Source organism: Cupressus sempervirens, chromosome 3 (genome assembly GCF_028749045.1).
Source record: "Cupressus sempervirens isolate cs-2001-9-10 chromosome 3, ASM2874904v1, whole genome shotgun sequence".
Lineage (NCBI taxonomy): Eukaryota > Viridiplantae > Streptophyta > Pinopsida > Cupressales > Cupressaceae > Cupressus > Cupressus sempervirens.
The window spans coordinates 188,275,517-188,288,942 of NC_143120.1; positions in this window are offsets into that span (position 1 = coordinate 188,275,517).

A 13,426-nucleotide genomic window follows, 5' to 3' on the forward strand; every position below is an offset into this window, starting at 1 on the left:
AGTAGATGTTTTCCTATCATTTTGTTCCAAAAAAACTTCTCTTCTCCTTTCCACTCAAATCTGCATCCCCCTGTCTTGTCTTGCTAGTCCTCTATCATGTTGAAGTTACAACAACTATCTAGGGTATATTGTGTATCAGGGTTATCAATTTCCATAGAGAGATCCTATTTGTATGGTCATTTGGTACATATATTAAGAAAATCCCAAACTTCTCACCTAGATGATCTAATACTATCCAAACAACCCTATTATAGGGTGAGGGGGCCCAATCAATAACAAGGTTCTTCCACTTTAGGCTAACTAGTATCATAGTCCCTCCTCTACCTTTCTCATGATTAGTAAGGTAGGGCTTTGCATCTTCCCAAATATGTTTCAATGCAATGTCAATCTAGAAACCAATAGCCTTGATTTCCTGAAGCATTAAAAAATCTACGTCCTTTGTTGACATTACAGTTAGGTTTGTTTATTAGTGACACACACTTATTTAGACAGCTAATAGTTATCAAGCTTATTGTATAGTTAATAGTATTAACCAAGCATTTTAGACTCTACCAAGTTCTACAGTTGCTACCAAGTTCAAGGAATAGTATTCAGTTTACATCGAGTAGTTTATACTAGGTTGGTGATTATCAATGTAAACCAAACTTCTTAGTGTTTACCTAGTTTCTTAGTGCAAACTGAGTTCTACAGTGGTTACCGAGTTTGCAGTTATAGTGATGTGAATCCAATGTTGACCAAGCCACATAGTGTCAACCAAGTGATTTAGTTTATACCGAGCTCATAGTAATAGCATTGACCAGGTTATGTAGTGTGAATCAAGTGATTCAGTTTATATGCCAAGTTTCATAGCATTCACCAAATCACCACTGTAGACCAAGTTCAAACTATTTGGAAGTGATCAATATGGATTGAGCTTCTATGTCTACCAAATGCATGATGATGACGAGCATTGATAGTGGATGCCATGTATTAGAACCTCACTGAGTTAATCTTCAAAACCCAAGTTCTTGTAGTTGGGCCAACTTTGTGTATTTTGTGTAAACTTTTATTGTAGCTGACTTTGATAATTAGTAAATTGGATTGGCATATATGTAATGTATTGTATCACATCCAAATATGATATGTAATGTGTAAATAATGATATAAAGAGCAGAAGCATGAAGTAAAAGGCTACAGTTGTATAAGGAGAAACAAATAGTTATCTATCACAACAAGGTTATCATTACACTCAAAGGAATCTCATTTAGCAAATCAAGTTGCAGATTAGAGATCAGAAACTGGTTCATCCTAATAGGTGGAACAGTTAAATCCTTTCACAAGGTAGACTTAACAATCTTTTGTAAATCTCTTTACTGAGTGCATACTTTATTGTATGCTTGTAAATCCTTTTGCAAGGTGGACCTAGCAGTATTTATTGCTCCCCATAGGGCAGATCATCAGAAGTGATCATTCTAAGCCTTAATAGGCCAACTTTATACTGCAGCACTAAAGCTTTTAGGTATCATCCCCACCCCAGTTTTACTTTCTATTTGGAAGGTTTTTGGGTCACCATATTGTGTGTCAAAGTGTTATGAATGTTTTAATGCTTTCAGTTTTTCATGCGTGCAATTAGATCATAATACACATAAAGGATTAATTGGTAAATAAGGATTAAGTTTTATTGGTTACTAATTCACCCCTCCCCTCTCAATAACTTAGCCTATCACATATATTTCAAACAATTGGTATCAAAGCATTGTGGTTCTTAGGAAAGAAGTTTAACAGCTTGAGCAAAGATTTAAAGCAATGGAGGTATTCGGACTTGACAAGGCTATTGAGAATGAAAAGCTAGATTTGGAATCGGCTATTGGGTAACTCAAGAAAGCAAAAGAGAAACTCTCTCACTCCTTGAAAAGAAGAAAAGATCTTGCAATTTAAATGAATGACCAACTTTACATTGAAGAAAGAATTGAAGACATCCATTTAGAAAGTAATTTAGATGAAGCAAATGAAGCAATCAAAGAACTATTAGAAAAGAATGGTAAACTTCAAGAAGAAGTTAGAAAACTGAAAAGAAAGCAAGAAATTCAATCAGTAAAATTGTGTGAAGTCATGGAAGAGAAAAAAAAGATAAAAGAAGAGTTAGAAGGAAAGAATAATGAAAGTCAATACCTATCTCTTTAGCAGGTAGACTTCATTGATTAGCTTACCAATGCACATGAAGAAATCATGAATCTAAGATCAGAGAATGAAATATTGTAGAATGATCTAAACATTGAAAGGCAAACCAATGAGAGGATGATGAAATCTCAAGCATACATGGATCAACTAAATGAGAAAATCCAATACAAACAAAAAGGAAAAGCAGGAATTGGATATATAGAAGAAGGTGAATCATCTAAGCAAGCAGCTCAAAAGAATCAAAGACCTACTTGTAGTCATTGTGGTAAACTAGGTCATAAATCAAACAAATGTTGGAGAAATAGGAAAGCTAAATTCAATGGAAAATGCTACAACTGTAATCAACATGGTCATAGAGCTAATGAATTAAAGAGAAATCTAAATTTGAAGGCAAATGTCACAAATCCTCTATATGCAAAACAAAGATATTGAATCGAGTAGAATAGATTGTAAAGGCTATATTTGGTTGGGACTATAACACTTGGTGCAAATGTCATTATTGTGGAGAATTTGGACATTGGAATGAATTGTGTAAATAAGGACAAGAGACACCACTAGGAAATGTTTTATTCATATAGAACTTGGTCATCTTGCCAAGAACTGTATGAATACTAGAAGAATTGAAGATGAAAAGAAAGCCAAGGTTGACAACATCAAAAAGTAGATGAGACAACAATAGATTCTAAAATCTTCTGAGAATGCAAGTCTTAGCAATGAAGCACATCTCACTCAAGAATTGGGTGACTCAAGCATTTCTACTTGATCTCCCACAAGGAGAATTGGAACTAGGTTTCTGAAGTAGACATCTTACATCAGTTCTAGTCAGCATAATGGAAGATCCATATCAGCATTCAAGATGTAAAGGGATCACCGAGTATCATAGAAAATACTAGTCATTACTGAGCGAGGTTGGGTTGCAAGATCCTACCAAGTAAGGTCAGGAGATACTAAGTTTTGTGAGGACATCGAGTCGTGAATGTTCCTACCGAGCATTTAATGCAAGCCGAGTGGAAGACATTTTGTCATCAACCAAGTGATCATACCAAGTATTTATGGTGAAGGCAAATTTTGATAAAAATGGCAAAATCAAATTCATTTGTCATCGTGAATTTTCAAGAGCTATTTGTGCATAGCGATTTTAGTACATTTGAGCGATCTGTGTGAATTGCTATTGAAGATTTTCATTTTTTTTAAAACCTACCAAGCGATGGCATCCTCCAACAACAAGACAAAGAAAGGGTCAGAAATATTGTTTCGAGGCGTTGAATAGAAGGCACCTAACTTCAAGCTTAGTCCGGTAGTTGCAGAAACCTTAGATCCAACTGGAGCACAATCTCCAATCCTAGCCAAGGTACTATTGATTAATGTTATTCTTTCACATTTTTTATGTTCTATCCAAGATATAGGAACCCTAGAAATGGATGAAACATTGGAGAAATTGTGTGTGAATGGTGTGTTAAAACCAGAGCATCAACATCTATAAGCGAAGGGTTTGACTCACATTCCACATATGCCACGAGATTTTCATATTAAGTGGATAAGATTTATCCTCAACTGCATGCATAATGGGAAATTATGGTTGGAGCAACCTATTATGATAACAAAGAAAATGATCCATAGGATCAAAGGTCTTCCAATGCTAACCAAGACAAAAATGATAAAACCCTAAGTCAGGTAGAATTGGAGAAGAAAACCCTTGCCAAATGGGATGGAAGGGGAGTGAAGATCAGTTGTGTTGCTGATATGGAGCTAAAGTTTGGAATACATGTCATTGCACATAAGATATACAACTCTAGTTGTCTAAGCAATGTATCTTGTGAAGAAGTGGATCTCACATTCAAAGTGGTCAAGAACAATATGTCATTTGATCTTTACCAAGTTGATTTTGAATCAGTTCAACAAAAATATGGAAAGCATCAAAACTTCAAAGAACAACCCTTGTAAGTTTGGTTCACTCTTAGCTTGTTTATTTTTCTTTGTGCAAAAGTTCTTCCTATCAAAAGGTGCAATTGTATGAAGAAAAGATGTACCTATTCATTACCAAATCAATGAGTATGTAGCAGAAATGGGAGAAAACAATGTCAGTATAATGGATAACCATTTTGATGCATTTAAGGACAAGATGCATAATATATTCAATATATCTAAGAAACTTGTAGAAGACTACAAAGATGATATTTGTTTAATGGTTGATTGTGATAAAGTGTATATACAAGCAATCAAACCAAGAATTGTATGGATCAAGCCTCTAAGTTTTGAGGTTAATATAGATGAAACCAAAGATAATATTGAAGCATTATTAAATGAGCTAGTTGATCCAAAGGCCACGTATTTTGGCACATATGAAAGCTAAGGCTAGAATTGAAGTTGAAATAAAACTCCCTCAGGTAGTCAACAAAGGGAAGAAAAGAATAGCAAAACTGAAACAAGCAAGCTCTACTCACCTACTGAGAGAAGGTAAAGGAGATGACATTGAAGAAGATGATGTAGAAGATGGAGAGAATTTGGAAGAAGAAGAGCTTGTCAAGAAGAAAGGTAAGGTTATTATAACCAAACTTGCAAAGATGACATCTACTACAGTATTTACAAGGAGGACATCTAGAAAGTAACTAAAGTTGGGTGAAGAAGCAGAGGATATAATTTTCAAAAAGCCTCTACCCACCTTTCAGGAAAGATTAAAAGAAATTGATTCGGGAGCTGACATAACAAATTTCATATTATTGAGATATGAAATCAGAACTACAGAGGAGAAGCAACAAGTTGAAGACATGATTGTGTCAAAGCTAGGTAAATGGAAATACTCTCTAGATCAACTTGCACAATAGATTCCCAATTAACTAATGGAGAAAATTAAGCCAAGATGGGAGCATGCAAAGAAAGCTACAAAAGATATTTTTGATCAGACCCTGAGGTGACTCATGCTGAGCTTGAATGATAAAGAAATAAAAGATTCCATCAAGAAGAATGAAGAAAAACTTACTTTGAGATTTAACACTTGTCTGATATTGATAAATGACATTGAACATGTGGTAAGGAATGCAACCAACACATGGAAGAACATTTATAATCATCACAAACATAGTGATTTTTTTGTTGATGTCAGTGACAAGGAAGATGACAAGGAAGATAAAATTGATGATGACGAGATAACACATTATGACAATATACTTGATGAGGAACAAGAACATGAAGCTACTAAGGAAGATCTCCCTAAGGTTCAAAACATTAAGGAGACCAACCCTAAGAAGATTGTAGTAGTGGTCGTAGCCTCTCTTCCTCATTCTCCAAGCAAAAGATTGAAGACATCAAGTTCAGAGAAAGCTACTGTAGAATTGGTTGTGTCAAACATTGCAAGTTCAAGGACTCAACCAATCTTCACACCTGTTCAGCTCAATATTTCATTGACATAAGTGACTAGCACTTCATCTATCGAGCAGTCAGTACTTCCTCCTCCATTAGTTTTGATCACTCAACATCAAGGTATTTCTTTAATAAATGTAATATCTACTTTTTCTACTAGTCTTACTATTTCTACTATTGTTTTTATTCCTAGCATGCAAATAATAAGTACAAGGACAGTTGAGACCAAGCCTCAACTGAGTATACAATTTTTAAGTAAAGGCAAAGAAAAGGAAGAAGACATTTATCTTGATGAGGAGATAGTTATCCCAAATTGGGATATCTCCATTCTCAATCCTGATCAAATGCATATAGTTGGAGAGCTACTACAAAAGGAAGCTAAGCAACAAAGGCTTAGAGAAGAAAGAAATAAAGAATTTCAAGTACTTGAAGATGCAAAGAATATTCTTGCAAAGGCACCCAACACTAAGGTTGACACTTCTCAACAAATTTTGGCTCACTTAGCAGAAGTAGTCCAGAAATTCAACGAAGATTTGAATGGACAAGAGAAATTGTTGCAAAGAGCAGAGAAGAAATTTGAGAATAAAGTTTTGGAGCTAGTAGCATAAAAGATTGCAATTCGCCAAGTAGACTTGTCAACTATTCTAGGATCATTGGAAACCTTTTGCAACCTATTCAGTAAACTTTGTGACACGTCAATTTTCACCAACGAAATTAAAGATAAACTTTCAAAGATTGATGAAGATTTGAAGGTAAGTGCACAACAGTTGTCACTTGATTCGAGTTTAGTTTTTCTCACTATACAAAGATTAGATTTCTAACTGATATGCAGGCATAATTGCTAAGGGAAGAAGCCAGGATAAGAGCTACACTTGTAGACATACAAGGCATGATTCTCCTGAACATGGATGCATTGCAAAAACATATTGCACATGCTAAAACCCTCATCCATGATAACAACTTCTCCATTGCTAACCACATGATAGGACTATCAGTAGAAGTTCAAATTGCATTGCACACAAACAAGGTGTTGCAAGAAAATTGGGACAAGACAATGACACTGATTCTAAAGGTACATTCTAATTTCTTGTCACATTTTGGTATTACTATATAGAATACACCTTTGGCATTTATGTCAAAATGGGGGAGAAGATGTATATAAAATATGTTAAGGGGGAGAAGATGTAAATGTATAACATGTAAAACATATTGTCAAAGATGAGAAGATGTGATGTATAAAGGGGAGAAGATGAGAAGATGTGTGTGTGTGTGTGTGTGTGTGTATACATAAATATTGATATATAAAAGTATGGGGGAGCATCATAATATCATACCATCATATTATATACATGTACAGATATTTAGATAAACATCTCTTACAAAAGCAATTTTGAAAAATCTAAAAAACATAATACTTTATAGAATTGGAGACATAGAATGAAGACCAAAGATTGTTTGAATTTTTGAGAATTTAGTTTGATTGATTAAGTTTTTTTGTCACTAATGCCAAAGGGGGGTATTGTTGACATTACAATCAAGTTTTTTTATTAGTGAGACACACTTATTTAGACAGCCAAAAGCCACTGAGCTTATTGTACAGTTAATAGTGTTAACCAAGCATTTCAGACTCTACCAAGTTCTATAGTTGCTACCGATTTCAAGGAACAAGATTCAGTTTACACCAAGAAATTTCTACCAAGTTGGTGATTATCAGTGTAAACCGAGCTTCTTGGTGTTTACCAAGTTTTTTAGTGCAAACCGAGTTCTATAGTGGTTATCAAGTTCGCAGTTATAGTAATGTGAATCTAGTGTTGACCGAGCCATATAGTGTCAACCAAGTGATTCAGTTTATACCAAGCTTGTAGTAATAGCATTGACCAAGTTATGCTGTGTGAATCAAGTGATTCGGTTTATATGCCTTGTTTTGCAGTATTCATCGAGTCACTAGTGCAGATCAAGTTTAGACTACTTGGAAGTGATCAGTATGGATTTAGCTTCTATGTCTACAGAATGCATGATGATGTCGAGCATTGACAGTGGATGTCAAGTATTAGAATCTCACCAAGTTAGTCTTTAGAACTTGAGTTCTTGCAATTGGGTCGACTTTGTGTATTTTGTGTAAACTTGTATTGTAGTAGACTTTGATGATTTATAAATTGGATTGGTATATATGTAATGTATTGTATCACATCCAGATATGATATGTAATTTGTGAACAATGATATGAAGAGCAGAAGTGCAAAGTAAAAGACTACAACAATATAAGGAGCAACAAAGATTTATCTATCACAACAAGGTGATCATTGCACTCAAGGGAATCTCATTCAACAAATCAAGTTGCAGATCAGAGATCAACCATTGGTTTATCCTAATAGGTGGAACAACTAAATCCTTTCACAAGGTAGACTTAACAATCTTTCGTAAATCTCTTTACTAAGTGCATACTTCATTTAATGTTTGTAAATCCTTTTGCAAGGTGGACCTAACAGTCCTTATTGCTCCTAATAGGGCAGATCATCAGAAGTGATCATTGTAAGCCTTAACAGGCCAACTTTATACTATAATACTAAAGCTTGTGGGTATCATCCCCACCCGAGTTTTACTTTCTATTTGGAGGGTTTTTGGGTCACCATATTGCATGTCAAAGTGTTATGAATGTTTTAATGCTTTCAATTTTCAATGCATGTAATTAGATTAGAATACACATAAATGATTAAAAGGTAAGTGAGGATTAAGTTTTATTGGTTACTGATTCACCCCTCCCCTCTCAATAACTTAGCCTATCATATATATTTCCAACAGTCCTTATGTGCTTTGAGAAACCTTTTGATTACGTATTTCCTATTTTAGGATTCTAGACCCCTAACATTCCATGAGATGTATTTGGCCATTAGAAAATGGATTGATAGATAAGTTTACCTTTAAGAGATTTAAATCTTTTGAAATATTTAGCCAAGTGATCTTTCTAAGTCATAGATTGCTTGGTCATGGTGGAAGCTTTATGGGGTCTTCCTTGCATTCTACTACTCCCTTGTTCGCCATCCTTCAACTTATCCCTCGGGATTCCTTCATCAGTTTTATCCTCCAACTTCCTCCTAGGTCTCCACTCTTTTTTCCTTGCATTAAACATGAAATTTACCTTTCCCTCCATGCAACTTCTCTAGGAGTCTAACTTTTCTTTTGCCTTGTCTTCCATATCCCGATCTTCCTTACCAATTTCACTCAAAGTTCTATTTCAAAGGCTATCTTTCTCCTACACTACCCACACATCGAGATTACACATGGATCTTCACCAGCTAGGATGACTATCATCTCAAAATCATTAAGTTTATCCTCTGCTTCATATGAGTCTATGGTGGTGACAAGCCCATCACTCATGGGTAACTCTGTAAGGTTATTCTATTCATCCCTATCAGAGGTAGGGGGAGATATCCTAGAATCTTACCCCTTAAGGAGAGCTTCTACTTCCTATGGTAGAGGTAAAACTGGGTAGCAATTGGAGTCTGTTATGAATTCTTGACCTGATCTTTTCTTGATTTTCTCCAGCACAATTTGTTGGGCATTCATTGTTCTATGTGACAGATTCCTTAGGGCCAACTTAGTGGTTTCTGGTGAAAGGATAGGTAAGGAAGGGTTAAAAGGATCTTGGGTAGATGACCAAATATCATTCTCAATTAGGGGTTTGAAGGAGGCTTGAAGGGCATCCAACTCTAAATAAAGGTTCTCTGAAACCTTATGAGAGTCAATGTTCAAATTAGGGATCCTATCAAGAAAGTCCTTTCTATCTTTAATAATATATTTGGTTTTCCCTTTCATGTTTCTCGAGTATTTATGGCTTCCCAAGTTTTCGATTAGTTTATTATTGTGAATTAGGGGACAGTTCTTCTGGATGTAGCCATTCTTCCTGTATAGAAAACAGGAATTGACACCAACCAGATACAACATAGGAAAAATGCAATTCTTATCCTGAATAAGGAAGGAAATATCACAAGGGAGATCTTTACCTGGGTCAATGGCAATTACAATCCTAACATCCAAGTGAGTTAGTAGATTGGACGATTTATTAATTTTTATTACTTTTCTTATTGGGTCATAAGATTGTGGGACAACATTCCAAAGAAAAGGTGGGAATTTTCTAATTGACACCCTCCAAGGTGCTGAGAGGGCCATGATTTCATTATTAGCAACATTGGGAGACTACAGGATGACACAAACCATTGAGTTTCCAATTCTCCAAAATTGTCTCTCCACCATAATTTTTTTGAGATCTAGGGTCTTCAAAAATGATTAAAAAGAGGTCACTTTGAATCATTCTACAAAACAAAAACTTAAATCCTAGTTTCTTTACCCACTGGTTTTGCAACCATTCGTTTAGGTATGTCCCGACAAGGAGTTTTTTGATATCTTAGGTGGCTAGGAAGATGGTAGTGTCTCTAAAGCCTGCTAATTTCATTCTCTATTACTTTGTTCATCTATAAATTATGAACAAGGACATATGAGAGAGGGGACAAATCCTTATCTGCACCTCCTTCTCAATCGATATCTCCATTTCCTTGCCTCACCCTTTCAAATTTCGCTCCATCAAGAATCTCTGGCTCATTCCTTAACCCTTGTGCAAATGATCTTGAGAACCTTGTAAGTTGAGAGAGATTTTTGTTGGTTTGCAAGTGGTGTATCTTGCAACGTGTTGCCTAGAGATGAAGTACCCATTACAACCCCAAATTATATGCAACATTAAATGCCCCAGGCAATTTGATTTGTCACCTAGGGCAAGTTGCAGGGCTCGTACCCTTGGTTGTAGAGAAATTTTTTCCATCATGGACTTTAAATATTAGCATTAGTTAAATTAATAAATATGTTTTCTAAAAATGTCTTTCTTATTAAAAAATGAAGTGGGAATAATTTAAATAAAGTTTATTCTAATTAAAAGTAAAAAGCATGCACAAGGAAATTAAATAAATTTTAAAAAAAAAAGTTTATTTAATGAGAGGCCTTTGCATGGTAAAAAATAAAAAAACCTACATAGAGTTAAAACTATTTATCAAGAGATTTGAGCTCATTTCCACACACATAGGTCTTGGGGAGCAAAATTTGGAATTGGAGCAGAAGATTTGTTGAAAGTTTTTGAGGGTTTGGATTTGCATTCATTCATAGGTTGTCTCAAATTTTAGTTGTTGTTTTGAGGTAGGGTTTGAAAACCCATTGTAGAATTTTATGAAAAAATTTGTTGACTTTGTGTCTTCCTGGGTGCTTGCATAATGCTTATTAATTTATTGTATCAATTTTTGGATAAGGATTATGTTGTAGATTTTGAAAAGGAAAACTTATTAATTAAGAAAACATGAATGAGAAAAATTTAGAAAATTATTATGACTGTATTCTTTTAAAACCCTTTATAATATAGGAAAAATTCAATTATAGAAATTGGAAGAAAATAAAAAGAACAACTAGGTTTCGAACTTTAAATTTGTCATGTGATTAACATGAATTTTCTAAATAAAAATAAGTATTCTTCTTATATCTAAAATAATGCAATTATAAAATTTATTAGAAAAATAAAAGATCAACTGAGAGGAAAGCATGTCGTAGCTAAAGTTATACATACATATAAAAATAAATATACTAAATATAGAAAACTAGGTATATTATGGTTGCATGATTTGATTCCAGGTATATTATGGTTGCATGATTTGAGGAATCAAAGGCATGCGAAACTACTAATTGCATGCTTATTTTTATTTTATAAAAATATATCTAATTTTTAATATTTATTTAAAAAATATTTTTTTAATGATTAATTATTAATTTCAGATATTAAAAAAATATTAACTAAAAAAATTATTTATTTATTTTAAAAATTAAATAAATAAATAATACTTATTTTCTTATTAGTGAGTTTTTAATATTAATTCTTTTAAAAAAACTCTTTGTGGGTTATAATTTGTTATGTATTTATTAATGTAATTGGAGTTATAAGTTAATAAATATATATTTGTGACATAACCTATATTTTGAGAAAAGTCATAGTTGAGTTAACTATATAATCATCTAGTTATGAATATTTAAATATTATAAGAGAAATTGTAAATAGTTTAATTATAATAATAATTTCAAGTTTGAGTTATCTCAAGTTGCATTATGAATTAAATGAAAAGTAAATATTAATATTAGACTTAAATAGAAATCAAATAAATATTTTAGAAATGAAATTGATATTAAGATTTAATTTAATAATATACATTTATGTTATTGTATAAATGATTCATGATTTAAGATTGTTTATAATTAATAACATGATAATATTGCATGATTGATACCTTTATCCAACTGTGAAACAATTATAAAATTAAAAACTTGAATTTGACGCAAATCATTTTTTATGGAATTATATTTTTTTAAAAAGGACTAAATAACTACACGGGTTTTAAATGTATGTCAAAATGTCATGTTTTATCTTGTGATGTTTTTTCTGGGGAAACCTAGTGGTTTGGCCAAATAGGATTGTTTACCAAAGGCTTGGGAAGTGATGGTCTTATGATGTTGCTATGTGATATTGTTTTGTCATGATTATTTTATTCCCAACCAATGTGCTATATTCACATATTTTTGTGATGAGACTAAGTTCTTTTTTGTAAGCTCTTGCATTGTGATTTTCTTGGTGTAACCTATGAGGTTTTTGATCAATTATCTATTGGTGCTTTCTAGTTGCTTGTATAGGACTGAGGTGAATATTGTGATTTTCTTGGTGTGACCTATGAGGTTTCGATTAATTATCTATCGGTACTTTCCAGTTTCTTGTATAGGACTGAGGTGAATATTGTGATTTTATGAGTTATACTTTTTATGAGCTTATGGTACCTATTATCTATGTGTATGCTGGGAAGTGGCTTGCAATGGAGCCCGAAGCCCCAAATAGTTTGTCTAGGTAAGTCATTATAAGTTGTATTGATAAGTGATAACATTTCATTAATGGGGTTAAAATGAATTAACAAGAGTCAATATATTACCTCGCCCATGCCTCAAGTTATAGTATAGGCTAGGATGGGAGTAGAGAGCATGCTTGGTTGCGTCATTACCTTATTAGTATGCCTTGTCTGTAAGGAAGGATATTGATGCCACATATAATTACTAGGGGGACGAAGTCCAGAGAGACTGCCAGGGTAACCTTAGAGTTGACTTGTGTGATGATACTTGCCCACACACATATTAGGTTTCCTATGTGTCTTTGTTGCCTCTGGGATAAGATTTTACTTGTGTAATTGGTACTTTTGAGATAGATTGCTATCAGGATTCCTTGACCTAGATTTTGTTATGACTTTTGGATTGTTATTTGTTTGGGACTTGGGATTATCTCCTCAACATAATGGGAGGGGGCCATTTAGGTTCCACAAGGTTTGGGTGGTAGTGTTTCTTATACCATTGAGATTTGACAATTGGATGTTGATGTTGGATGTACATTGTGCAGTTGTTCTATTCTTCTTATCATGTGATTCTGTTCTATGGTCATATTCTGGTATATTGTATTTTGATTATTTGAGATCTTATGGGATGTTGTATCTTATCATGATGTATATTATTTTAGCATTTCATACCATGTGACTTGCACAAAGGATGATTATGAATTTTGGTTATGTCACGTGACATCTTATGTACTTGTATATTCTTTCATGTATTTTTTTACATGTGGTTATTCCTTGACATGGACTTTGTTTACTTATAAGATTTAATCTTATTAAAACTTATGTATGTGGTTCACCAATATGGAACCCTTGAGAGATGTGATTGTTATTATACAACTTATGTATGCATATGATTTATTGCTTCTGCAATGTTAACTCTTGATTGTTTTAAACTTACACAAAAAATGTTTAGCAAACTTAGTGACATAATAAGTTAATTTCTTTTG